This window comes from Callithrix jacchus, chromosome 18, assembly GCF_049354715.1.
Source record: "Callithrix jacchus isolate 240 chromosome 18, calJac240_pri, whole genome shotgun sequence".
Taxonomy (NCBI): Eukaryota; Metazoa; Chordata; class Mammalia; order Primates; family Cebidae; genus Callithrix; species Callithrix jacchus.
In genome coordinates, this window is record NC_133519.1 from 37,448,558 (window position 1) to 37,453,732 (window position 5,175).

Sequence of the window (5,175 nt, forward strand, 5' to 3'; positions counted from 1 at the left end):
GGAGGGCTTGGACCTCATTCCCTTCCTCCAGAGGTGGAGCTCTATGCAGGTAGGTCTTGCCAAAGTTTAGTTGGCAATTCTGATATGTGCCACAGAGAACTATTGGTGCAGTGTTTCTGCCAGGCAAATGCACAACCTTTATTTGGCGTAAGGGGAGATGATTTATCAATGGTTCGTTCTATAAGATCACCACTGTAAGAATTTCTTCCTTTGTCTACCCTGGCTGCAGATTACCCAGCAACAGGCATGCATAAAATGTCAGTTCCCTTCATAATCAAAGTTAGAATTTTAAGTGAATATTTGCTTTTCACACTTTGCTTCTTTTATGTGGTAGAGCTAGGATGTACTTTTTGACTTCTTATTTGTAGCTAGTTTCACTAAAAATTCTTCTGGTTTTAGTGTCCTGCTAAATCTGTTGTTTTAAAGATAAAGAGATTTGTGCATTCTTAAAAAAAATGAACATACGGAAAATATCAATCTTAGCAATTTCTGATAAAAAGAAAAAAACCACCCTGATTCTAACTTAACACTGATGTTTACTGAACTTTTAAGCTTCAATTTATGCAACAGGATCACAGTTGCTTTCCCCAGTTACTAACAGCCAGATTCCCTCAAATCCCCAAAAGGGAAGTCCAAATCACTATGCCGTAGATTCCTATGGCTTAACTTCTTCAGTGTTTCTGCAAAGGGGCCAGAATGATCCCAGTCTTCCTGTCTTCACTCCCGGCACTGAACGAATTATGCTTTTCGGTGTATTCTTGGACAAGTTCTCGCATCAAGTAGCAAATGTTCTGGCCCCTTCTGAGGGCTCTCCGGCTTTTTGTAGATGAAATATCATTAGTAATGCATTCGTTCACTACCTGAACATAGCTCAGGTATTTTCACAACACATTAGATTCATGGATGAATTTCTGAGCGTCATTTCCAGCCCGAGTAATACATGCGAGCTCATAGTCTGCCATGATTTGGGTGATGTCTTCGCTCTTCCACCCACTGGGAATGTCAAAGGACTCTGGTAAATCTGTCCCACACAATAGCTTGACCTTGTTGCACCTTTTCTTTTGGGCTCTAGGGATTTCTTTTAACTAGAATCTTGCCTTTGTTCAGTCCACTTCCTCTTTTGTCCAGGCCTTTCTAGCATCGCAAGTTCTGCTGATTATCACAGTTACTAGCCTCTAGTTTCTCTTGGTGGTGTATTAGCACCTTACCAGTCTCTATCCACTCTGAAGACTTTCCCATTCCATTTCCAGCTTCCAACCATTTGGAATTCTTGGTGGCAAGTTCTGACATGATGACCCGGCCATGGGCAGGAATGAATCCTTTCTCCTGGTATGCATTGCCAACAGGAGAGATTATGTCTTTGACAACTCTATATCATCCTGTTCCACTCACGACGTCCTTGGCCAGCTCAAACAACCTGAGGTGTATGTTGGTGACAGGATTAAAAGAACCACGAGCAAAGAGAACCACTTCAGTCGTCTTTGAATTTTCTATGGTAGGCACTTGAAGTTGTTGATTTCAATGGAAAACTGTAATGCCTCCCTTGTCTTTTCCACGCTGGATTTGACGCCTTCCCTCAAGGCATGTCCAGGTGCAGGGTTTTTCTTAAAGGTCCTCTCAGCCTCTCTTGGAAAAACCTTAGAAAGGCTGTGGTAGGCTCAAGGGAGAAATTGTTTCTCAAAGGGGAAAAATGTGTCCTCAGTCTTTACAGTTGCTGTTCTTTGGATGGGACCTTTTGCTTTTATTTTCTTTGATGCCCTTGAGAATTTGCTTGTGGTATAAGTTGGGTTCAGCAGACTAGCTGCATTTTGGGAAGATTTCAGGGGGCCAAGGCTCAGCTCAGCACTCCTGGGCCATGTGCTGTTAACCCTGAAGGGCTGGAATATGGCCCACAGCTTTGTTCTGTGGCCTGTCAAGGTTAAATACCTGCTGTGCTAGAGGGGCTGAGGTGTTCCTGGTAGGCTGGCAACAACACTCCAATGGGAGGTGCTGGCAGAAGCTCTTCACCAGAGTAGCAGCAGAGTGGTTTGTGATGTGCACTGCTGGCGGTGGGACAGTGAAGTCCACCCATGCATGCTGGCAAAACAACGGGAGGAGGCTTCACTTGGGTGCATACTGACAGGGGCCAGTCTGCAGAAGCTCCTCAATGGATAGGCGGGGTCTGCCAGCAAAGGGGCTTTGGCAGTGGCCACTGCGATGCACCCTAGTTGGGTATCCGAGGCTGCACTGCCAGTGGCACAGTGCAGGCAGTGCAGGCAAGTAGGCATAGCCAGGTAGGGACCTCAAGAGAGACTGGCAGCTAGGGTGGCACTCAGATCAGAGTGGCCTTATCTTATGGGCAAAGCAGCCCAGCTCTGTCAGCTCCAACAGACAACAAAGGCCAAAAGTTCCTAAGGAATGTGGCAAGCCTTGGGGGGTTGGCACTCCCGGTCATGATCCACTGCAGCTGTTCCCATGTCAACATTTCTGGGCTCCACATAGGTTGGAGTCCTGCCCCTGACAGCTCTACTAGCAGCTCTCTCTGCCAGCTCAAGTGTGGGTCATGGGATCTCCTGCATGTAGCATTCTGGAGGTCCATGCTGAGAGTAGGCCACTACATGCCTATTTAACTAATCCCTCCCCCAGGAGGCTTTGGGGGCTAGGAATGAGTTTTGGTGCTTGACCACCTCATTCAGAGTTCTCAGCTTCTTCCCCCTTTAGCCTAATTTCTGCATCCCCCCTTCAGCCACTCTCAATGCCTAAAGATCTAAAGATCTGCTTGGGCTGTGCTGGTCTTCTTACTGGCCTGGTTTTTCAGTGGGAGATGCTCTTCTTGGCTGCATCTAATCAGTCATCTAGGCTCTTCTTCTTTGCCTACAGTGAATTTCACAGTTTTATATGTTTTTATGTTGTTAGCGTTCTTTTGTTTCAAGTTGAAAACCTTTAACATTTCTTTTAAGGGAGGTCTAGTGGTAATGAACTCACACAGTTTTGTTGGTCTGGAAAAGTCTTTTTCTTTTATTGCTAAAGGACAATTTGACTGAGTATAGTGCTCTTGATTGAAAAGGTCTGTCCCCTACCTTCCAGCCAACACTTTAAATATATCATCCCATGCGCTCCTGGCCTACCAGGTTTCTACTATGAAATCTGCTGATAGCCTTTGGAGGTTTTCTTGTATATAAATGAGTCATTTTCTTCTTGCTATTTTCAAAATGGTCTGAAATTCCAGAATGGAAGGGAGGTGCATACTTAAACATCAGGAATGAGGTGGGGAAACTCAGTTTAACGGTCATCAAAGCCTACTATTACTTGACCTGTATAATAAAATATTAAGCATAAAACTTTCTAGGCCTGCAGCAACAGATTTATTTATTTGTTCATTCATTCATTCATTCATTCGTTCATTCATTTAGAGATGGAGTTTTTCTCTGTTTTCCAGGCTGGAGTGTAATGGTGCGATATCGGCTCAGTGCAACCTCCGTCTCCTGGGTTCAAGCAATTGTCTTGCCTCAGCCTCCTGAGTAGCTGGGATTACAGGCACCCGCCACCGCAACTGGCTAATTTTTGTATTTTTAGTACAGATGAGGTTTCACTATGTCGGCCAGGCTGGTCTCAAACTCTTGACCTCAGGTGATCCACCTGCATCAGCCTCCCAAAGTGCTAGGATTACAGGTGTGAGCCACTGCATCCAGCCTCGCAATGAATTTCTTTTACTGAGTCACTTGTGCTTTGGTTTTAATAATGACTTGTAATTATTAAAAATGACTTGTGAGATATGACAGTGGTTTGGCACACACAGAATTAGCATTATTGTCATCTCTGTGTCTAGGTTTATGAGCAAGAAGACCCTTTGGCTAGCTCATGGGAGCCTTGAGAAATGAGAATTAGACAAGGCTCAGTGGAAGAATGAACCTGTTGTCACTATGGCGCCGTCTCGTATTTATTCTTCCTTTTTGCTAATTATTTTTTGTTTTCCTTTTCATAGCCCCCATGCAAACTCATGACCCTGTTGTTTTCCATTAAAAACTCTAAGCAGTTTTTTTCTGGGTCACTGAGTTCACAGGCACTGTCTGAGTGGTACCAAGCATTAAGGTTAATCTGAGCAATTCATTGGCCTTTTTGTCTATGTGACCACCAGAAAATTTAGCAAAGCAAAAACAAAAACAACAACAACAACAAAAAGACATTATTAACTGATGCCTACAGACTATTCTCTTGCTCAGTAAATAATATTGAGCTCAAGTCAATATGGCTGCCACAGATCTAGTCCATGATATACCCCAAGGCTGAAATTATCGGACCTCAATGGGCAGAATCTGGATATGAAAATTTGGGACAAGTACTTGAAGCTGAATTCAGCTACTAATGGCAGAAAAAACGGGCAGACAAGTAAATTATGGTGTCCAAAAAGCACAGTGATCGATGATTTCTGAATCTTGTCACTCCTATTGGAAGTACAGGGGCACCTGGTGGCTACTTTATGGGGTGTTGAATGTCATTGTCTGAGACTGAGAATGCAGAACGATGTGTGTATGAGTAGCTGAGGAAGTCAGAAAAATTACCAGGTCTTAAAAGCAAGAGTAAAAATATTGTTTGGGATACGGAAGTAGGAGTTCAGAGTTTGAGGGAGAAGTTTTAGCAAGAGCGAAATAAGAACAATGGAGTGGAGCATGAGAAACTTACATTTAACATCCAGGAAGAGTAGGAGTCACTCCACCGTTGTTCTGGTGGAAGCTGGATTGAATATTCAAGAATTTGAGGGCAGCGGATGAAGAGTACTTTGTGTGCAGATATTATTGCCTCAACCTTGGGTTCTGTCTTCAGAAGCAGGCCTTCAGTTTTTGAAGAGAATTTCTGGGAGCTAGGTATAGGTTTTTCTTTGGAGTAAATGAGGGAAACAGGATGCTGGAGTAGGGTTTCAATCACAGTGAAATTATGAAAGTTCAAATCTTGGATACAGGCCGAAACTTTCTTTTTCTTTTCAAACTTGTGTTCTTGAAAAGCAGAAACGTTTGCACAAAAATCACAGTATTCTAGATACCAAAACCAAGCAATAATTTCAAGTACAAATTCATTACTTACTAAAGTTCATTAAGTCTTCATGTGGAATAGAATAGATTCCAAGACCTGGGGTATAATTGGACAGAGGCATTCCCAGCAACGTGTAGTGGAACATGCCAGACAGTTCAGAACAGT

The 5,175-nt window shown here is 43.5% G+C and overlaps 1 pseudogene; it reads right to left on the reverse strand.

The window, feature by feature from the left end:
• Positions 1-671: 671 nt before the first annotated feature.
• Positions 672-2,071, reverse strand: LOC100390465 (nicotinamide/nicotinic acid mononucleotide adenylyltransferase 1 pseudogene; annotated as a pseudogene).
• Positions 2,072-5,175: the final 3,104 nt, after the last annotated feature.